At 43.4% G+C, this 23440-nt stretch overlaps 2 long non-coding RNA genes across 4 annotated transcripts in view; both read right to left on the reverse strand.

The window, feature by feature from the left end:
* Window positions 1–10419: 10419 nt before the first annotated feature.
* Window positions 10420–13733, reverse strand: LOC132682826 (uncharacterized). Of its 2 annotated transcripts, none has more exons than XR_009611872.3 (3): window positions 13436–13733; window positions 11152–11297; window positions 10420–10919 (listed from the first exon to the last, which is right to left on the reverse strand). It is a non-coding gene; the product is annotated as an uncharacterized LOC132682826 (long non-coding RNA). The 2 variants fall into 2 exon arrangements; XR_009611871.3 differs by having other exon boundaries at window positions 13429–13733.
* Window positions 13734–19586: 5853 nt separating this feature from the next.
* LOC144617343 (uncharacterized) overlaps window positions 19587–23440 on the reverse strand; it is a 30219-nt gene continuing 26365 nt past the window's right edge. For both annotated transcript variants that reach the window (XR_013557745.1, XR_013557744.2), the window contains one exon: window positions 19587–19685. This is a non-coding gene — a long non-coding RNA (uncharacterized LOC144617343). The remainder of the gene's footprint in view (window positions 19686–23440) is intronic.

A 23440-nucleotide genomic window follows, 5' to 3' on the forward strand; every position in this document is an offset into this window, starting at 1 on the left:
AAAATAAAATAAGACCGAAATCAAAGAAACGTTTTTCAGTTACTAAAAATAGCATATGCCATCTTACTTAGCTGCTCTGAAAGAACAGGAGTTCATTAATTTCCATTGTAGCCAGAACATAGTGTTCGCTTTTAAGGTACCTCTTTGACAGTCTCCGAATGTGTTACATTCAAACATCTGTAGAAAAGCCTCTCTGGCCATTTTGGAATCCAGCTTTCTCCCCACAGTTCGCAGCGGTTTCCCCTCCTGTTTTCCCTTGCACGAGAACGGAATCCCAGGGTCGGACCCTCATTGTTATGTCTCAATTCCCAGGCAACCTGTCACGCGCATTGTTTCTCATCCCACCACCGGAGTAGAGGCAGTAGGTCCTTCTGGCAGTTCATCTTGCGCAAAAGGGCAACTGGTTTATGATCTGGAACGAAATTGTCCAGCTTCAATCTTACGATCAGTCAAATGATGACGAAGTAGTTTCCGCTTTGCATTTTTAAAGGGAATCGTTGGCTGCTTCGTCTGGCCTCACCTCCCTCTACTTCTCCACGTGAAATTGCCTGGAGCCCCAGTCCGTAAATCCCGACTCCCAAACCACAGCCTGCTTCCCGGGTCCTGAACCCCTCCCGCCACCCCCGTGCAGCCCTGCCTCGACCCTAGTGCATCCCTGGGTCGTATATCTGAATGCCTACCGCGATTATCGCCCACGTTCCTGCCTGTGTCTGTGTGTGTCTGTGTTCTTCACAACCCTGAACTGAAGCCTTGTGCTCGTTTACCCTTTTCTGAGTTCCTAGGGCGAAACCTTTGGATTAGGCCATAGCCCTATCCCCCCTGGGGTTTTACCCATTCACTTCTGGATCCTCAGCACCTACAACAGGTTCCCAGGTTTGGAAGTTACAATTGCATTCCTCAAATGCTGCGAGGAAATCCAAGTTTGAACATTCAAAACGCATTTGAAGTTCAATCAAGGAGCACTTTTCCGAGGACAGGAGTTAGGGTGGCAGAGAAGTATGGGGACCCTGAGCTTGTCCCGTCCCTGAAATGCAGCTCGACCAGCATCAGATCGTTTCAAACACCTAGGAAATTTACCTGAGAGTTAACGCAGCAGTCTGCGGAACTCGAGCCACAGAACTTGGCAGGTATACGGTGCGGAGAGGCAAATTGAGGGACAGCAAAGCCACAGAGCTGCAGAGGGTAGGGGACCGTGTCCACGGAGAGAGGACAGAGAGAGAAAGAGACAGGAGGAGAGGGCGGCACATCGGGATCACGCATGAAAAGCACGCACCCCAATGTTTATAGCAGTGCTACTGACAACAGCCAAATTGTGGAAAGAGCCCAAATGCCCACTGACAGATGGATGGATAAAAAAGATGTGGTATATATACAATGGGACATTACTCAGCAGTCAAAAAGAACGAAATCTTGTCATTTGCAGCAATGTGGATGGACCTAGAGGGGATTATACTGAACGAAATACGTCAGTCAGAGAAAGACAGACATCATATGATTTCACTCATGTGTGGAATGTAAGAAACACAACAGATGAACACGGGGGAAGGGAAGGAAAATAAGATAAAAACAGAGAGGGAGGCAAACCATCAGAGACTCTTAAATACAGAGAACAAACTGAGGGTGGGTGGAGGGGTGTTGGGTGGGGAGATGGGCTAAATGGGCGATGGGCATTGAAGAGGGCACTTGTCGGGATGAGCATTGGGTGTTGTATACAAGTGATGAATCACTTACATGCATAGGTAAGGGATGAATCACTAAACTCAACTCTTGAAATTATTATTACATGATATGTTAACTAACTTAGATTTAAATAAAATTTTTAACATTTTCAAAAATTTTAAAGGAGCACTTTTCCTAAAGTAAATATCTCTTCCTAATTACACATTCTTAGATAAAGAAGTTTTTCCAGACCTGTCCATTTTCTATTTTCTTGTAGATATTTTTTGCTTTATTGTCCACAGAGTGAGATTGAACCACCCACAAGAGGCAATTATAAATAACAATCAAAAAACAAAAAGACAAAAGAAAAAAAGAAAAAAACAGAGTGGGAAGGAAGTGAAAGTACAAGAGAGAAATGGAAGGAAATGATGGTGCTCTCTCCTTGGACAATCCAGAAAACCCGCCACGAAAGAAAACGCAAATGGTTTTCCGCCTTGTGGTTCAGAAACGCCTGTATGTGTTTGCTCACTGAACTGATTCGGTGTTTTTCTTCCTGTGATTTGGAAATCAAACCAGGAAAGCAACTTTATCCTCTCAATTTACTAATGTTGCTTCTTCACCACCATTTACAGTGAACCCAGCAAGCAGATTAATTCCGTCATTTCATAGTAGACGGGCAGCAGCCATCCTTTGACTAGGACGCCAGCCATTTTCCTCAGTGGTGTATAAACAACACCCAGCAACTGGCCTGTGAGCCCAGACCTCCTCTCTCCACTGCTTCGTCTCTGGATTTCACTCGCCCACCTTGTCTCTAGCGTACAATAAAAGCTTGGGTCACTTCATCTGCCTCCTCTCTTCCAAGGGCAATGGCAGAGTCACCACCTACACTGAGGCTGCCTCATCCAGGGTGTCACCGTCCCCTGCGGGATTACTGCCACAGCCTCCTAAACGGTCTTCCTGCTCCCACCTTGTCCTGAGCACCAGTGAGCAACCGACTGTATCCCACACAAAATAGAGCATCCTTTCGAAACCCGGCTCATACCTGTTACTTCTTGACCCCAATTCTCCGCAGCTCCCCATTTCACTCAGAGGAAAAGCCATCACCCACCCACTCCCCACCAGCCCCTCTGGTCTTGCCGCCCCGGCGTGTGCCCGCCACACTTGCTCCTCAGGGCTATTGTACTTGCTCATCCCTTTGTCTAGAACATTCTTTTGGGGGGTTTTTTAGAACAATCTTCCAGACGTCTGTCTGACTCTCTTCTGCATTTCCTTCAGGTCTTTATTCAAATTATGCCTTTTCCCAGGGAAGCCTTCCCTGGTCATCATATTTAAAATCGCAGTCTCTCCCCAGACCCCAACAACCCTACCTATTACATATTCCAGCTTGGGTCCCTCTCCCCACTGGCTTGTAAGATAGATGAGTGCGGGACTTTTTTCTGTTTTGTTTATTACCATGCCCCAGTGCCTGACTCCTGGTAGACAGTCAATATTTGTTAAATGAATGAATTATATGAATGAATGCATGTTGGCTGCCTACATGGATAACAACCATAATAGCTCCTGAATGGCTTTTCTAGAACCGTGGAAGAGGACATGTCCTCATTTCTCTCGGGCATATACCTAGGAGTGGAATTATTGGATCATATGATAATTCTATGCTTAACCTTTTGAAGAACTTCTAGACTGTTTTCTGAAGCAGCCGTACTGTTTTATATTCCCACCAGTGACCTCTGAGGATCCAAATTTACCTACAGCCTTGGCAATATTTGTTACCATCTGTCTCTTTTATTATAATCATCCTAGTGGGTATGACGTCATATCTCATTGTGGTTTTGATTTGCATTTACCTACGAACAGACATCTGCCAGGCGGACATCAAGGGGACATAGAAACATAATTGGAACAGCTTTGAGGATCCTGGGCTCACCTCCCACAGACTTTTGGCCAGAGGGAAATGCGAGGCGAAGCTGACCGTGGAGGGGTCAGAATATAGCCCCTGGTTCTCTTCCCTGGCATCCTGAAAAATCACCAGTGAAACATAAAGGAGACCCAACCAGCGTGGCAGGGCCCTATCTCTGTTCTTTGAGGCCCCATCTCCTGCTGCTGATTGCTTAAGGGCCTTCCAAGGAATAGCTCCTATTTGGATGACGGGAAGAGTAAAAATTTTATTGGAGACATCATCTTACAAATATCTTGAAGATCTCTCAGCCTACGAAAGTCCAGTCTGTCAGTTGTGTTTGGCCTGGCCAATCTTGCCAATTGGTTGGAGGTTATCTTCAATGAACATTGAGCACCCGATCCGGGCTTTCAAAATTAAGCCCATAAGAGATGAAAATTAAAACTGCTGAGGTTAATATCCCAATTGGGCCCCCATGCTGCAGGACATTATAGCCTCCCTTGCCCAACAATTGCTTAACTATTGAAAAGAGCCAGCAGGATTACCTCTAACCTCTGTTGGCTAAAGAAAACTTGGTCTTTTCCTTCCTGGTTGATAGATATTTAGTGTCTTTCTGCTCCACTGAAGCTAGACCTTGGGGAAGGACCATCCAGCCAAGATGGTAAACTGACTGTCCCAAGGGGAGCTTTCCGGATCTCCCTGAATGAGTAGATGCTTCTATAACAGGCAATGGCAGATCCCTCCCAACCCTGTCTCAGCCTCCCCGCTGTCCTCTACAAAAGGACAGGAACTGAGAAAAGAGAGTGAACCGTAAGAATGAGAATGAGCATTACGGTCTTATTTGACACTTGTTCTGGAGATCAGTTCAACCTATGAGCCAGACCAGGATGACGATGCTCCCGGATCCTTGTAACTCTGTCTGTCCCTTCATTTTCCTAATCATTACACCCCACTGTGTTTCTGTTTCACTGTTCCCGGGCCAGCGTCTTCTCTCCATAGTGAGCTTGGAAACTCTTCAGGTTTTCCCTATCATCCAGACGTCTTGTCGTTCCCTGTTTTTTCCCTCAGAGTGCCCACCAGACCCAGCGCCAGCTTCCCGGTGGGTGTTCAGCGGACCCTTGGTGAATTAAACCTACCAGTGCCATCCACCTTCCCCTGCACACCTCTACTCCTTCAAACCCACCCACGACGTGTTGTAGAAATGTGTAGGAAAATATGTAGAGCTAGGGGCAGCCTCTTTTCAAATGAAGCATATGAAATGAATGGGGAGCAGAGGTCGTGGATTATTCCACGTTGGATGGACAACAACCTGGTTTGCACTAAGCTCTGGCCCTGGAATCGTTTCCATGTGGCCGTTTTCTAGACACCTCTAAGCATCCCTTTGCTCAGACAACAACGCAAGATAAGTTTCCATCTTCTTGTTTTAAAGACATGGATCTGAAATTCACAGAAGCCACATTCTCATCTCAAGAAACCGCTTAATTTGAGGCTGGCACAGGTTTGTAGCCTCCCCATTTCAGGCCTAGCTCCCTGCACCCCACTATTGTAAAATATTTTATTTAAAACAAAAATAGTTCTATTATGCTTTTCGAAAGTCTAGCTCGGTAATCAACAACAACAAAACCGCTCAAAGATGAGTAAAAGACTAAATAAACATCTTTCCAAAGAAGCTATACAAATGGCCAATGAGCACCTGAAAAGATGCTCAATAATACTCATCACCAAGGAAATACAAATGAGAACCATAATGGGTTATCACCTCACCTATTAGGATGGCTACTATTACAAAACAGAAAATAACAAGTGTTGACAAGGACATGGGAAGACTAGAACGCTTACGCACTGTTGGTGGGAATGTAAAATAGTGCAACCACTATGGAAAACAGTATGGCAACAGTATGGCTGCAAAGAATTAAAAATAGTCACGTTAAAGTTGTATTTTTATTTTTGATAAATGGAATTGCTTGATCTTAGGGCAATACCGTACAGTCAAGCAATTCCATTTCTGGGTCGATACCCAAAATATTTGAAAGCAGTGTCTCAAATAGATATTTGTGCACCCATGTTTTTAGAAGAATTATTGACAACAGCAAAAATGTGGAAGCCACCCAAGTGCCCCTCAACAGATGAACGGACACGCCAAATGTGGTATACACATACGATGAAATATTATTCGGCCTTTAAAAGGAAGGAAATTCTGACATATGCTAAGATATGGATGAGCCTTGAAGACATTATGTTCAGTGAAATAAGCCAGTCCCCCAAAGACACATACTGATGATTCCACTTATATGAGTTCCCTAGAGTAGTCAGGACCATAAAGAAGAAATTATAATAGCAGTTGCCAGGGGCTTGGGAGAGGGGAACTGGGGTAGTTAGTGTTTAGTAGGTATGGAGTTTTAATTTCACAAGAGGAAAAAATTCCCAAGATGGATGGTGGTGAATGGAAGTATTCAGCACTATTGAAGAGTAACTTAAAAATGGTTTAGATGGCAAATTTCATATGTATTTTACCACGCATAAAAAGAGAACTGTAACTTGGTCTTCAAAGCTGTCTCTTTCCTGTTCACACGGAAACCCCTTTAGATCGGCATTCTGTTAGCAGACCCATGGAGTGAACTCAGTAAATATGTTGAACACGTAAAAGCTGCTGGAGATCCTGAGTGATTCACAAATTATTCACGACAGGCAAGCACAGTGCCCCGTGTGCCCGTGACAGTGGGCTGGGCCCCGGCAGGTCAGATGAAGCAGCTATCTTCATGATTTACTTTTGTCCTTCACCATCCTTCAAATGTATTCTCCTTCTCTAGTGGATATTCTCCCCCTTATTTCCCATGTTTTCCTTCTTGGGGAATTAAATTGCACTCAGGTCCTTGAATCGACCACCTGTCAGGTCATAAACATTTTTAATTTCTCAGCCAGGTATACTATTGCTGAGAGCCTGTTTTAAACAGACATTCAGTCTGGGTCTGGGCAAGAGGCTGCTGGTGGTTTCCATGGAGCCGGCGGTGTTCTGGACCCCAGAGGCCACGGGAGCCATTTTGTTTTACACTCAGTCAAATCCCTCAGCAGAAAATAAGCAGGCCCTTCACCCTGGCCATCCCTGCCTTACGCAGCGGTCCTGTGTCCCCAAGTTCAGAGCAGGGTATGTGTGCAAAGGAGCAGAAGTCAACTGGAAGGGGAAGCCAACTGCAGCTCCATTTGAAGGAGTGGTTTCCCAAGTGGAAGTTCATGTTAGGGTGGCCTCAGCTTATCACTCAGAAAATCCGTGGTCCCATGACTGAAGCAAATAAACTGCATCCCGCTTGTGAGTTGGACATCAGTTCAGCCATTGTGCAAAGAAGATTGGAGTTGGCTCTTTTTATCACTTCTCTGGGGAGATGTTAGGGTGAGCAGCATTTTCGAATCACAGTTCTATTGTTTCCGAATCAGGACTATACGCATGGTTACGGTAGAAGAAGGCTCGCCGGTTATAAGCTACGTCCTGAAGACTGGTTCACCGTGCACCAGTGTTTTTCTGAACCTACCCAGTGTTCCCAAGCTGGCTCTTTGACGATCCCATAAGCCTCTTATACCTCAAGCAACGTGTTTCAGTAAGAATGCTTTCTCCCATCTACAAACTGTAACACACTCTCTCTCTCTCTCTCTCTCTCTCTCTCTCTCTCTCTCTGCTCAGCCTGCCAGTAAATTGCCTGTTGTATTCAGCTTTGATAATAACTTGTTCTTGATGCGAGGTTCTCTCCATGACACGTTGAGCACCAACAAGAGTGTATACAGGACAACCACTGAGCCCCAGCGTGGCTTGTCCCTGGATGCGATGTTTCAGACCACAGAATGGGTGGTTTCACCACATCTGACTTTGAACTGCGGGCTGTGTGTTCTTCAAGAGGCAAAATTCAAAACTTTTGATACAGGTGCAAAAGCAATTAAGTGGAGGAAGGATAATCTTTTCAACAAATACGCTAGAACAACTTGGGTTCAACGGACAAGGGAAAATGAACCCCAACTAAAGTTCACACCACATGCAAAACCTAACCCAAAGGGAACATAGGTTTAAAGGTAAAACGTGAAACTAGAAAACCTTTAGAGGATAAGAGTAGAAAATCTCCATGACCTAAGGATATGCAAAGAGTTCTAGACATGATGTCAAAAACACAATGCAAAAGAGAACAAATCAATAAAATAATCTCATTAAAATTCCAACTTTCTTCTCTGTGAAAGTCCCCATTAAAATGATGACAAGACAAGCTGAAGTCTGTGAGAAAAACATCCACAAACCACACATCCGACAAAGGGCCCATGTTTAGAATATATAAAGAACTCTCAAAAGTCAACAGTAACAAAGCGAACAATCCAATTGGAAAATAAGCAGAAGACATGAAGAGACATTTCACCAAAGAGACCATAGAGATGGCAAATAAGCACAGGACAAAATGTTCAATATCATTAGCTCGTAGGGGAATTCAAATTAGACCAGGACGAGGTATCACCACACACCTGCCAGCATGGCCAAAAGAAAAAGTAGTGACAATACCAGGTGCTGGTGAGGATACGGAGAAACTGGGTATATCATACAGTGCAAGTGAGCATATTAAATGGTGCAACCATTCTGGAACATAATCTGGCAGTTTATTCAAGAATCTGAATGTACGCTTCTCCGACAACCCAGCAGTAGAACCCCTGGACGTTGAAACCAGAGAAACGAAGAGTTGCATCCACACGAAAGCTGGCTGTACTTGAATTTTCATAGCAGTTGCATTTATAGTAGCCCCAAAAAGGAAACCGCCAAAATGTCCCTGAATAAGTGAATGGTTGAACAGACTGGTAGGTCCATCCACAGCATGGAGTACTCGTCAACAATCAAAAGGCGTGAAATGTGCATACAGGCAACAACTTGGAAGGATCTCAAGGGTGGGATGCTGAGTGAACACGGCCAATCTCAAGAGGTCATATGCCGTATGGTTTCGTTTGGGTAACATGCTTGAAATGACAAAATCACAGAGGTGGAGAATACACTAGTGTTTGCAGGGGTTATGGAGGGGGGAGGGGAATGAGGTGTAACAATAAAGGGATAGCATGAGGGAGATCTCTGGGTGGATGGAACAATTTTGTATCTTGATTGAGGTGGCGGCCACAGGAACCTACACATGTGATAAAACAGCAAAGGACTGCACACACACAGTACCGATGTCAGTTTCCTGGATTTGATATAGGACAACAGTTATGTAAAATGTCAGCATTGGGGGACATTGGATGAACGTTATATGGAATCTGTCTTCACTGTCTTTGCAAATTCCAGTGGACCTATAGTTATTTTAGGGACGCCTGGTGGCTCAGTCATTTGGGTGTCCAACTTCGGCTCGCGTCATGATCTCGTGGTTCGTGAGTTCGAGCCCCATGCGGGGCTCTGTGCTGACAGCTCAGAGCCTGGAGCCTGTTTTGGATTCTGTGTGCCCCTCTCTCTCTTCCCCTCCCCCAGTCGCGCTGTCTCTCTCAAATAAATGAATGAAGGAATAAATAAATAAATAAATAAATAACATCAAAAAATTTTTTGAAGAATATAATTATTTTAAAAATAAAATCTTAAAAATAAGTAGGTCCAACCTCACTATTTAGTAAATCTCGAAGCCTCAGGGACCTCTGAAAACAGGCAGGAGCGTACAAGGAATACGTCAATACTTACCTTGCCTTAATAGAACATTGGGATGTCAAAATGTAGGAACTCTTCTGCTTGGAGTCACGCAAATTCTGAAAACACTGTCCTGCTCCACTAAAGAATGACCGAGAATGTAAAGTTTTGATTTATGGTGTTCATAAATCCAGCTCTTATGTTCATAGCTGTGAGCTGCAAGCTTCCATAGGGTTGCTGCAGTCTGCCATGACCCTATCTGAGTTTCCAGCACCTGTATGGCAATGGAGGGGAGATAACCTGGCCAGGTAGAGCTGCGTCCTCAACAGGGACATGGGAAGCGGTGAGTCAGCTGGAGAGCGGAGCTCCCATCACTGAGGGCATTGGAGCCAAAGCTCCCGGGAAAGGAGAGAAATGGAGACAACTGAATTTATCAGACTTCTTCTCAAAATGACTGACATGCATGGCTGAAAGGGGTCCTCACCCAGGTGTTGAGGGTGTCGTCCCAACCTCACACCATACCTCAAAATAAATTCCTGGTCAAAAAAAGTCAATAATGAAAAGCCTGGGGGGAAAAAAATGTACCTGATCTTGTGATAAAAAAGTGAACTTCTGAGCTTAAAAAAATGATGAGAGATGTCAAATTAAAAAATATATATATATATCTTGAGGCACCTGGGTGGCTCAGTCAGTTAAGCATCCAACTTCAACTCAGGTCATGATCTCGTGGTTCATGAATTTAAGCCCCGCGTCGGGCTCTGTGCTGACAGCTCAAGAGCCTGGAGCCTGCTTCACACTGTGTCTCCCTCTCTCTCTGCCCCTCCCCTGCTCACGCTCTGTCTCTGTCTCTCTCAAAAATAAACACTAAAACATTTTTTAATTACCTCATAAGAGTTTGAACTGTCCCTATGTCCAAAAATAAGCAAAATGTTAAAGGACAAGATGCGTATCAGAAATATCACAGGTAAAATGGTGATACTTTGATTCCATGACGTGGTTACAACCCGGTGCAAAATGGACAAGAACAGAATCAGAACTGGAAACATACATGAGTAATTAGCCTGAAATGCTTTGTGCCTCACTCAAATTGAAACATCATTATTCATCTATCAAACTAGCAAAGTTTCTCTCAATAATAATTTTGACTTGGTGAAGTCGTGGTAGAGTAGACATGCTTTTACATAGAAGCTTCTCCCTTCCAGGGGAACCAAAACAAATGCATTGACCAATAGAATTGTTTCAAAGAGAATTTTTGTAATTTTACGTTTGGAAGAAACACAACGGCATTTTTCCATCATGTGTGGCACGTGGTGATGCCACCCCCAGTTGAGGATGTCAAGACAGGCTCATCTCATTGCAAGGACAGCATGGTTTGAATCCTAACAGGCAGGGTTTCCTTGGGCGCTAAGTTGACCTGGCGGGTAATTGCATCAATAAGTTCACTATTCTGGATCTAGTTTTCAGAAATCTGGAAAGGTTCTTTGCCTGGAAAAGAGCAGATCCTGGAAATGGTCTTCCACTCAGTGCATAAATTTTCACTCTAATGAACCTTCAAAATCAAATAGAAAAATTTCAACCTCACAGCAGAAGCTCATAAATTTATTCATCCTCCAAAGACTTTGTTAACAAATGTTCGGAGAAGTGATGCTCTTGGTCATCAAAGCGACTTTTAGTTTACAATCTGTCTGCTGGGTTTCCATTCTTATTCTGATTGCCTTAGGAACGTCATTAACCCTGACATAGGAGATAAATACAAAGGCAAAAACAGGGTTGAGAATGTGAGAATGCAGAGGCACAGAGGAATAGAACTGGTTAAAACAGAGAAAGCAATGAGAAAATGACAAATTGTACTTGGATGGAATCGTAGGCAGACTTTCTAAATAGACCCCCCAAAGTTATCTTATCTCACTTCCCAGAATCTGTGAATATGACAAGATGACCCCATCATAACATCATGCCATATTACCTGGCACAGCTGAGCTTACAATTGGGGGCGGAGGTGAGGGCAGTGTAACCCCGTGAGCCCTTAAAAGTAGTGAGTTTTCTCTGGCTGGTGGCAGAAGGCAGAAGGGCTCAATAATCATTGCCGTCTTGAAGGTGGAGGAAGGTTACCTGAAAAGAAATGCAGGTGGCCTGTAGGAGCTAAGGACAGTCACCGTCCAACAGCCCGCAAGGAAATGGTGACCCCAATCCCATAGTCCCAAGGAACTGAATTCTGCCAATAACCTGAAGGCAATTGTCTCCATCCCCATAGTCAGTTTTTAAAAGCTTTCCATTTACTAGGTAGAGGAGATCTTAATATTGATGGTGGGACCACAATGTATACATTCTTTGTCAGAAGCATTGGACAATTGGGACACCTGGGTGGCTCAGTTGGTTAAGCGTCTGACTTCAGCTCAGGTCATGATCCCACAGTTTAAGTTTGAGCCCCACATCGGGCTCTGTGCTCACAGCTCAGAACCTGAAGCCTGCTTTGGATTCTGTGTCTCCCTCTCTCTTTGCCCCTCGCCTGCTCGTGCTCTCTCTCTCTTTCTCTCTCTCTCAAAAATAAATAAATGTTAAAAAAAGAAGAACCATTGGGCAGTAAGTTTTAAGGTCTTTGACCTACCAATTCAATAGGAAAATATTTAAATTCAATATAGGAAAATACTTAAATTCAAGGCTCATCAGAAAGTTATTTTAAGAAGTCAAAAAAATTAATTGACACATCTATCAATAAATCACTAATCACATATGTCTATAGCCTTGCTTCTCAAAGTGTGGTCCATGGACCAGCTTCAGGATCACGTGGAAGCTGCATAAAGAACCCGCAGCCCCAGACAAAAACTAGTGAATCAGCATGTCTGTGTTAATCAGATCCGAAAGGCGTGTAGCCACACGCAAGTTTGAGAGGCACTAACCCATAGACTAATCTATAGGCAATGGAAATCGGGCTGATTTTTGTTAACACGTCATGAAAAAATTGGTTTATTTGAGGAATGCCAATTTGGTTTAACAACTGAATGTCAACTAATGTAATCAACTACATTAATAATTTAAAAAATACAATCATCTCAACAGATGCAGAAAAAATGTTCAATGCATGTAATACCAGTTCGTTTAAAAAAAAAACATAGCAAATTAGAAAAAGAAGAAGGCATCTGTGTTTCCGATAAAGTGTATCTGTGAAACCCCTAATATTAAAACACTGTACGCCTTGCTGTGGGATCCAGATAAAAACAAGTGGACACAATTTCTATTTAGCGATTTCAGTCACAGTTTCTACTCACCAATGGGGATATTATGCATTATATCAAAGCAAGAGAAAAAAATGAAACTTTAAGAATGGTATAATGAGAAACAAAATCCTCAATAACCACAGATAATAAGATAATATAAGTAAAAAATCCAAATAAGTCTACAGACAATTTAATAGAATTAGTAATACTTTAAAAATGTGTTGGAGAGGGGTGCCTGGGTGGCTCAGTTGGCTGAGCGTCTGACTTCGGTTCAGGTTGTGATTTTATGGCTGTGAGTTTGAGCCCCGCATTAGGCTCTGTGCTGACAGCTCGGAGCCTGGAGCCTGAGAGGGAATTCTGTGTCTCCCTCTCTCTCTGCCCCTCCTCCACTCAAACTTGGTCTCTCTCTCTCTCTCTCTCTCTCTCTCTCTCTCTCTCTCTCTCCCTCTCTCTCTCAAAAATATATAAACATTAAAAAAATTGTTTTTTAAATGTGTTGGAAATACATATATATGTGTGTGTTCATATATGTGTTTATACAAATATATGCATGTATATATATTTCTATATATAGTGTAGATATATAGATACCCATAATATTTCTATATACCAGTGACAAAGAGTTTTGAAATAAAATTTAAATAAATTATCAATTTAAAAAATCAAGTTTCCAGAAATCTGCCAAAAAATATGCAAAACCTCTATAGGCTGAACCAATGGAAAACACTAAAAATTCCAGAAAGACACAGACACCTTCCATGGCTATTGATTCACATCAGAGGAGGCAGAAAGAGGGAGAGTAGGGAGCTTAAAATACAGCCACCTATCCATGCAAAAACAAATGCAATTGGACCCTGCCACGGAAACACAACGAAGGTTCTCCATATCGTCCGGATGTTACCTCCTCTACCTCTGGCCGTTCTTGGTTTTGTTGGTTTGCTTGGTGGTATAGTTGCTTGATCTTCTAGTTTTAAAATGTGTCTTCATTGTCAGGAAGACAGAAGATAAAGAATGGGCTAACTTACTATCTACCTTCTTGGTCGGTGTGCTTCGCAAGGTGAACGTGCGATGGAGAGCAGCTGACGTCGTTGACGACGCCCCCTCCGTTCAGCTCTTTGCGGGCCCTATCACGATGGAGTTCAAGTGATCTTGTGATGTCGTATCGTCCTTGAATCGGAACAGTTCTGGAGGCGAGAAGTCAAAATCAAAGTGTCAGCAGGGTTAGTTGCGCCTGAGAGTGGAAGAGAGCATTGTTCCTTCCTCTCTCCTGACTCCTGGGGGTTTAGTGGCAATCCTTGGCATCCAGTGGTTTGTAGAAGCATCACCCCAACCTCCGCCTGCATCCTCACATGGCACCGTGTGCTTCCAATCATGCTCGTTTGCAAAAGATATCCGATGACATCAAAAAATTCTCAGAACGTAATACTAAATTTAAAAATAAGCATACAAAACGGTTGTAAGATCCCAATTTTATGAAAATAATGATGTGTATGCATGTTTAAAATATGAAAGTACAGGGTGCCTGGGTGGCTCGGTCGGTTAAGTGTCCGACTTCGGCCCAGGTCATGATCTCACGGTTCGTGAGTTCAAGCCCTGCGTCGGGCTCTGTGCTGACAGCTCAGAGCCTGGAGCTTGCTTTGGATTCTCTGTGCCCCTCTCTCTCTGCCCCTCCCCTGCTCATGCCCTGTCTCTCTCTGTCTCAAAAATAATAAAAATATTTTTTAAAAAATAATAAAATAAAATATGAAAGTACAATAAAAAACAGAGCTCATGCGTGATTTTTTTTACACTTTTTCTAATTTTCACTGAGAGCAAATATTATTTTTACAATATGAAAGTAAACAAACATAATCAACGAAGGAAGAGTGGACAGAAATCTTTTAAGTAAGAGGCTCTGGTATGTGTGAGGGATATAAAGAGGTTTCTCGCTTCATAACAACAACCACAACAATGAGCATGTGCTATGAGCCATGTGATGCTCTAAGAACTCTGTGTATCACTCAGCAAAGTCCTACGAGGCCAACACCTCTTTTATGCCCATTTCACGGATGACGAAAGAGCTAGATAGTCAGCAGGTCCAGGCTGGTTCAAGGGTTAAGGTAACTCCCTCAGGTTCTGTCTACTTGCTCACCTGTCTGGTTCAATTCAGTTTTTCAAACATGGGTGGATGCCAGCACAATTAGTTTGATTTTGTTTGGGAAAGGGGAAGGGAAGGACCCGGCGGGTTAGGATTATTACCTGTTAATTTCCATGGGATCCAATAAATACTTCATCTGTGTTTTTCACTTTTCAATCTTAAAAAGCCTTTTGTTTACTGCTGCTTTGCTGTTGTTTCACACGAAAAAAATCACGATGGGTACCATCAAGCAGGGGTTTCAACTCCACTCCAGCCCACGGCCTTCCCAGCCCTTCCTGTGAAAGGAGGCAGCGGAGTGGCGGGAAAAACCAGTGCTAGTCCTGGAACAGGGCTCCTGTCCACTGCAGCCCCGTGGGGAGACCTTACTCTACATTTGCTCCATCTATAAAGTGAGACGTCTGTGTATAGCTCCACCAACTCCTTTCTGAAAGCCATGGCTGGTGAGTGGTAAAGTTGAGCTGGACCTCTAGCTCCCAACTTTAAATCAGACTAGAATGCAAGCTTGTTCTTCCTTCTGTGAAGGACAAGACCACAGTGTTTCTTTCCACATTGTGCCATAACAGGGCCTGTTCACCAATTAGGATTCCTAAATCAGCTGTCCTTTTGGTCACTCCCTGAAGCCTCGCATAAAGAGCCTACTGATGGCTTGGTGTCTGTGTGCACCCGCACCTTTTGGAGGAACCATGAGTTCTGGAACACTCTGCAGATGTCCACTGCAGTCACCTCTCCTCCCAGATTTCTTTGTGGCCTTTAGACTCAGTGCAGAAACCCAAACACCAGACTTGCTGCCACCACTCATGATTCCTTCTTTTACTTATTGCAAAATATAGACCATAACCCATGAAGTGAAAGTTGCAGTTGTTGGGCAAAGTCTTTAGAATCTCAAGTCACCCTTAGAGTCTGCTGCTTTCTCTAAACCCAAGAGGGCAATCAACAGAAAGATATCGGCTGATGGCAACTCAGGGGCTTCTGGCCAGACCCCAGACCCAACCTCATGGGGTAAAGAAGTGAGGGAAACATGGAGTAAGAGTGAGGCAGAGAGTGTCACAGGAGGGGAGAGTGACTTTCCAGTTGTGTTGGGTCCCAGAACCAGGCACGGCAAGTGATATATGGGATTTCTATGGAAGATTGAAGGAGAAACTGTCTGGCTTGCCAGCATAGACCTCCCTGAAAAAGCCATGCTAAGTATAGTGAGTAGAATTGTGTCCCCAAAAAAGATTATGTTCAAGTCCTAACTCCTGGTACCTATGAATGTGACCTTATTTGGAAGAAGGGTCTTTGCCGGTATAATCAAGTTAAGGTGAGGTCAAACATCCCATGCGCATGGATTAGAAGAATAAATATCATTAAAATGTCCACACTACCCAAAGAAATCTACACATTCAATGAAATCTCCATCAAAATAGCACCAGCATTCTCACAGAGCTAGAGCAAACGATTCTAAAATTTGTATGGAACCAGATAAGACCCCAAATAGCCAAAGAAATGTTGAAAAAGAAAACCAAAGCTGGACACATCATAATTCCGGACTCCAAGTTATATTACAAAGCTGTAATCATCAAGACAGTATGGCACTGGTTCAAAAACAGACACATAGATCAATGGAACAGAATAGAGGACCCAGAAACAGACCCACAAATTTATGGCCAACTAATCTTTGATGAAGCAGGAAAGACTATTCAATGGAAAAAAGACAGTCTCTAAAGCAAATGGTGTTGGGAAAGCTGGACACCACATGCAGAAGAATGAACCTGGGCCACTTTCTTATACCATACACAAAATTAAACTCAAAATGGATGAAAGACCTAAATGTGAGACAGGAAACCATCAAAATCCTAGAGGAGAAAACAGGCAACAACCTCTTTGACCTCAGCTGCAGCAACTTCTTACTAAGCATGTCTCCAGAGGCAAGAGAAACAAAAGCAAACTTGAACTACTGGGACCTCATCAAAATAAAGAACTTCTGCACAGTGAAGGAAACAATCAATAGAACTAAAAGGCAAGTGATGGAATGAGAGAAGATATTTTCAACCGACAAATCAGATAAAGCGTTAGTACCCAAAATCTGTAAAGAACTTATCAAACTCAAAACCCAAAAAACAAACAACCCAGTTAGGAAATGGACAGAAAATATGAATAGACACTTTTCCAAAGAAGACATTCCGATGGCTACAGACACAGGAGAAGACGCTCAACATTACCCATCATCAGGGAAATATAAATTAAACAATGAGATACCACCTCACACCTCTCAGAATGGCTAAAATTAACAGCTCAGGAAACAACAGATGTTGATAAGGATTCAGAGAAAGGGAACCCTCTTGCACTGCTGGTGGGAATGCAAGCTGGTGCAACCACTCTGGAGAACAGTATGGAGGGTCCTCAAAAAATTAAAAATAGAACTACCCTACGAGCCAGCAATTGCACTACTAGGCATTTATCCACGGGATACAGGTGCGCTGTTTCGAAAGGACACATGCACCCCCATGTTTATAGCAGCGCTATCGACAATAGCCAAAGTATGGAAAGAACCCAAACGTCCATCTACTGATGAATGGATAAAAAAGATGTGATATACATACAATGGAATGTTCCTCAGCGATCAGGAAGAATGAAATCTTGCCATTTGTGACAACGTGGATGGAACTAGAATGTATTATGCGAAGTGAAATAAGTCAGAGAAAGACAGACATCATATGGTTTCACTCATATGTGGAATTTAAGAAACTCAACAAGTGGACCTAGGGGAAGGGAAGGGAAAAGTAAGATCAAAACAGACAGGGAGGCAAACCATAAGAGCCTCTTAAATACAGAGAACAAACTCAGGGTTGCTGGAGGGGTGTTAGGTGGGGAGATGGGCTAAATGATGACGGGCATTAAGGAGAGCACTTGTTGGGATGAGCACTGGGCATCGTATGTAAATGATGAATCACTGGACTCTCCTCCTGAAACCATTATTACCCTATATGTTAACTCACTTGGATGTAAATAAATAAAACTTAAAAAAACAAAACAAAACAAAAAAGATGGACTGGGGCGGGCTCTACTCAATTGCCTGGTGTCATTACAAGAAGGAACTTTGGACATAGCGCAGACACCCAAAGGAGGAGACCTCCATGAGAAGACAGAAGTAGATGTTGGGATGATGCATCTTCAAGCCAAGGAATTCCAAAGATTGCTGGTAAGCACCAGAAGCTGAGAGAGGCATGGAAATGGGTTCTCCCTCAGAACCTCCAAAACAGCCCACCTGCTGACTCTGATTTTGGACTTCTAGCCTCCCAAACTGTCAGAGAATACATCTCTACTCCTTTAGCCACCCATCTTGTGGTAACTTGTTCAGCAGTTCTAGGAAACTAAGACACTGAGAGTGAAGTCCACTCTAGCAGCCACCTTCCGGCCCAGGGATCGTGCCTGTCCTGTTGGCGATAAGCCAAGGTGTCCCTGTGGCTTTTTACTTAAAGATCATTACATCTGGACAGCTCAATCGTTGTCAAAGGCTTAGTCCAGAGCCAGCAAACTGAAAGTATCCACACACACACCCATCCCTACCCTGACTGTAAAAAAACTCTACAGCCAAACCTTCTTTTGTTATTATTAGTATTGTAGAGAAAGAACACGCACATGTGTGAGTGGGGAGAGGGAGGGAGATAGAGGGTGAAAGAGAGAGAATCCTAAGCAGGCTCCATGCTCAGGGTAGAGTCCTACACGGGGCTCGGTCCCATGATCCTGGGATCGTGATCTGATCTGAAATCAAGAGTTGGATGCTCAACCATCTGAGCCACCCAGGCACCCCCTATAGCCAAACCTTCTAAGGCAGAGGGCTGGGATCCTATGTTGAGAGAACTTTCAAGATCAGAATTCCCAACCATCCTTAAAGATTCTTTCCAGTCGTTTCCAGAGAAACATTGTCCTTCAGGCAAGTTCTTCCTTAAACCCATCACTCACACCCATCTTCCTTGCAGAGGCACAGGAGAGAGCGGAAGGTAGAAGGAAGCCGTTTCTCCTCCAGCTCCAACAAGCTCTGACCTCCTGAGCCATACTGAACATCCCTTCCTTCAAGGTGGCTAAAGTCCCTGAAGCTACTGGCTTTCCAGACCCCCTTTTAAATTCACCTCATTTGCTGAGACCCAGCATAAAGCAAAAGGGGATCATAAGACGAGATAATTTGCAAAGGACTTCAAGAGGAGAAAATGATTTTGTTTTAGAGCTAGCCATCAGATTCATTGTTTACATCGGCAGCTCTTTTTTCCACAGGGTAAAGAGAAAGCTGAGAAATACTGAGCTGGAATATAGATGTTGGAATTGAGCTGTTTGTATTAGGCTCAGTTTGTTGGGGGCGGGGGAGAAAAAGGAGATGCTGACGGCTTCTTGGCGATGCTCCCTGTTTTCCAGTAAAGGCGAAATGGGGTGGCCCGCCTTACGACTCAGTGATATTCAGAACCCAATCCTAAAAAAGTGCATCCAAACTCCTTCCCCCGTTCTGGTCCCAGATGAGCTATTTTGCAACCTAAAACCTGGTACTTTGGTCGTATGCTTTTAAGAATTCTCATAGTATTTGACACAGTGATAACTAGACATCTGTCTCTTCTCTTAACTTCAACTAAGACTAACTGAATTGGAAACAACATGCTCCATGGTGAGGAGAATGATTTGTTTTGGACTGAGATTTAGAGAAATGGCAGGTCGTGGGGGAACGTGTTGTGCCACGTCATGAAAACCAAAACAGAGTGAATCTAAGAATACCATTTTCGTTCTAGGCCCCATGAACTTTATCTAAACCAGGGCTTGGCAAACATTTTCTGTAAAGCCCAGATAGTAAATATTTTAAGACTTGCAACCACGTGATCACTGTAGCAACAGTTCAGCTCTGCCACTGTGGCCAGAAAAGAGCCATAGATGACAACCTTTACAAGGAAGGTGCTGGAATGAGAATCACCAGTGCAGGAATGAGATGACTGCAGAGCCAAACGATCTGATGGAGAATAACGAGTTCACCTATGGAGAGTGATTAAACACTCAGTGAGTGTTTGCTTCTCTTACCTTGGCCAATAAGGTTAGTAATATGGCTGCCTTACAACGTCCAATCTTCGGAAAACACTATTCCTAACCAGTTTTCGGTCACAACGCAATGGCCCGGTGAAGATACTTGAAGACAAACAATAGAAGCGATTGTTTATTTTTCTCATATTTCGTCCCTCCAATCAGTTCAGCAAATTTAGTTCTATCATCTGTGATAGGCTGAGTATTAAAAAAAAGAAGTTGGTATAGTATCCCACAAATAGATATGATGATACAACTTTGGATAATAAGCTAAGCATTGAGAGTTTCTTTTCTTTTCTTCTTGGTTTTCCCTCACTGTAAAGAGCAATGATTTAGGTGAAAGGATATCATGCAATAATTTGAGAAATTGGAAAGTGTCACCTTGTTGCCCAAACAGTGCTTCATACTATATGATGTACTTATAGATGATTGCAACCTAATGTGGTCTTTTATGTGATGGTAATCAATCTAGAAACTATTAGCATGTAACATTTTTATTGATGAATCATAATCTCAACTGAAAGAGGCTAACTCTTCAGCTCTTGGAACTCATGAGTCTTTATAGACGGCCCAGAATGTTAAGTAGAATTCTAACAATTATGGAGGAGAGCCAAAAACAAATCAAAGGAACCATTTACTGCTTAATGTATTTATCCAACCCTTCTACCAGAAATATTTTCAGTTTTGAGAGGAAAACGTCCTTTGGCATTAACTAAATACCTGCATTCATTTAAAACATTCTACTAAGAATAAATCACATTATACAACCATTAAAGGACTAGATCGATACATCGTGGTTAGTGGTTGGGCTTGATGTAATAAAGCATTTTAGTACATTTGACTATAGACACATAAAACTATTCAAATGATGAGAAATTTAATTATATAACCAGTACTCAATGCTTCCGCACCCTCTGGAAGACAAGGCACCCATGGTCACTTTGGCAGTAAGAGGCAGGCACCAGCTCTCAGAAGTTTTGGTCTAGAACCGGCATTCATTACTTCATCTTGCAACTTATCGGTCAGGAGCTCTGTCCAAGTGAGCACATGGACAGTTGGTGGGTAATAATTACAAAATGTGATGCTGTAGAAACCAGTTAGAACTGCAAAAGACGTTTAGCAGGTGAATTTGAGTCTGGGTTATTGGAGAGAGATCAAGGAGAAACCAGTTAAAGGGGAAGAGAAAGAAATCCATTAAAGGGGAGGGAGAGGGAGGGAAAGAGGGAGGGACAGAGGGAGGGAGAAAAAGGAAGAGGGAAAGAAAAGGGGACAAAAAACGAAGAGGGAGTGGGTGGGAAAGGTAGAGGGGGAGGGTGGGGGGAGAGGGGAGGGAGAGAGGGAGAGAGGGAGTCGATACCCAAGCTAAAGCCCCAAACCTGACCACCAGCCTGAATTTCATTTGGGAGGCAGGCTTAACAGTAGCAATGAGAATTATAAAACAAAACCTACAGGTCTTGGGAGCTTCCAGACACAATATGAAGCATCCGAGAATACATTTTAAATTAAGTTGCATCCGCAGAATTATGTTTTTCAGAAAAGGGGGACGATAGTCTGTTCTCTTCTGGTCTGTCCAAATTACAGTCAGTGTACTATATTCAGATCTAAGTAACAAGGGGAAACAAAACTGGGAAATTCTAGAATATATGCAAACTGGATACATCAGGCCACAGCACTGCCCTTCTCTTTGGTGGCTTGGAATACAGGGAGTGTGTGAGAGTGTGTGCATGTGAGACAGCGTGTGTGTGTGTGTGTGTGTGTGTGTGTGTGTGTGTGTATCCTAGGTTACCCGTGTCTTTGTTTTAGTTCAGCAGAGGAGACGTGAAACCTTCCCTACTCTTCCCCCGTGAGAAACACAGCCATCACCAAGGGGAACATAAACCTAGCGATTTGTGTGGGCTGCTGATCGTAGTCAGAGAGCAGGGAATCCCTCACATATCCTTCAACGATAGTACCATTCTCAGTGCCTACATAAATAATCTATTGGGTGAACCATTTGGTTCTGATAGAAAGACATATGTCTCTCTCACGCAGTAACGGTATTTTAACTGCTAGAAGTTAGTCCCGGTTTAGTGGACTGACCTTAGCTGCAGGCAGAAAGCAGCTGTCATGAGAGCAAGTAGATCCTTGGCTTGGTTTTGCAAGCTCGGAGCCCAGAAGGCTTGCAACCAGCCTGGACGTTTTCCAGAGGAGCGACTGCCTTGCCACTCACTGTCTCCATCAATATCGTATTCTTCTGTCAGATTAACTATTGCTCATGTAATTTTCAACGTAATACAAGTTAAATCGGAAGGGGTAATCAAATTCAGTATCGTCGAGCCACGGACAGAAGGCAGTACATTTTCTAAAAGTGACTAAAAACATAGACTTTATTGGAAGACCACATATGTCACCGTTGAGATCGACTATACGTGAACTGATGTTGATCGCCTGCACAGCAGTCCCTTCTGTGTCCCTTCCCCTTGTTGGCGGGTGCTGCCTCCAGCAGAGAGGCTACAGGTGCCAGAGACACCTTCTCGGCCAGGATTGGGTTTATAATCCAGGTGCTCTCAAGGAGAGCTAAGGGAAATTCTGCAGGAGAGGATTTTAGGGGGAAAAAACTCCCCCATGAAGAGAAAACGAGGTAGAAGGGCTACTATACTCTACTGTTACGTTCTTAGTATTTGTTTTTATTCATTTTATCCTAAGTGCCCACACAAGATGTTCTGGGTCAGACTCAGGTTTCTTAAGAAATACTTCGTAGTAAAGAATACATGTCTGCCCCTGCCTCAGTGCTGAGCCAAGATGCAGCACGGTGACCGTCTGTGGGGAACCTTTCCTGCACTTGTGGCCTCATAGCCCATAGAAGGGGCACAACGAGAAAGGATTTTTCCCTGTTAATGAAGAAAAGGAGGCAGCTCCCCCTCCTTAAAGGATCCCTCCAACTCCAGCCCTTGGTAGATAAATAAAATCTCTCCCAGAAGCCAGATAACCCCAGGCGTGTCCCTGCATTTAAGACCTTGGGGGTGTTCCAGGGGTCCTTCCCCTTGGAATATAAAACCTAGGCAGGTGGCATCTCCAGTCTTCCTAGTACCCAGGGACGGCTTACCCTAGACTCCTACTCTGGGCTGTCACCACTGGGGTGTTTGAGGAGAAGAAAAGTTTGAAAATCCTTTTGAGTTTTTTTCATTTTCTTTTTGTGTTTTCATCAGATGATCACATGTACCTACAAGGTCAATCAGAGCCACTATGTGCTGTTATTCCACAGCCGCGCGCTGTTTGTAGCAGCCAAAAGCTGGAAACAACTCAAATATCCATCAACAGTAAGATGTATGAAGTTGGTATATTTATACAGGGGAATGATACACAGCAACAGGAATGGAGTGTGGATGATCTCACATATCTGATGCTGAACAACATATATGTTGAAGCCAGATGGAAAAGGGTACATTTCTTGTAATGATATGCAAATGAGGGCCAAATTAGAAAAAAAAAGATTTATTAATTAAAGATACTGGGTTTCAAGGTGTTGGGTAAGTATTGGCTGAGAAAGGCGGGAAGGTTGCTTCTGAATGCTAGAAAGACTGTCCATTTTTTCTTTCTTATTTCTTTTTTTTACCACGGTTAGAACATGTAATACGAGCTCTCCTCTCTTAACAAAGTTTTCAGTGCACACCGTATGCGGTTACGGGGAGGCACCGTGTGGTACAGCCGATCTCTTACTCATCTCGCTGAACAGAAACTTTGTACCCGTTGAACCCTAACTCCCGTTTTCTCCTCCCAGAAAACCCTGGTAGCCACCATTCTGCTCTGTTTTCTGGGGGTATGACCACCTTAGATACTTCACGTGCGTGGAATCGTGTAACATTTGTCCTTCTGTGGCT

This window comes from Panthera onca, chromosome C2, assembly GCF_046562875.1.
Source record: "Panthera onca isolate mPanOnc1 chromosome C2, mPanOnc1 haplotype 2, whole genome shotgun sequence".
Classification (NCBI taxonomy): Eukaryota; Metazoa; Chordata; class Mammalia; order Carnivora; family Felidae; genus Panthera; species Panthera onca.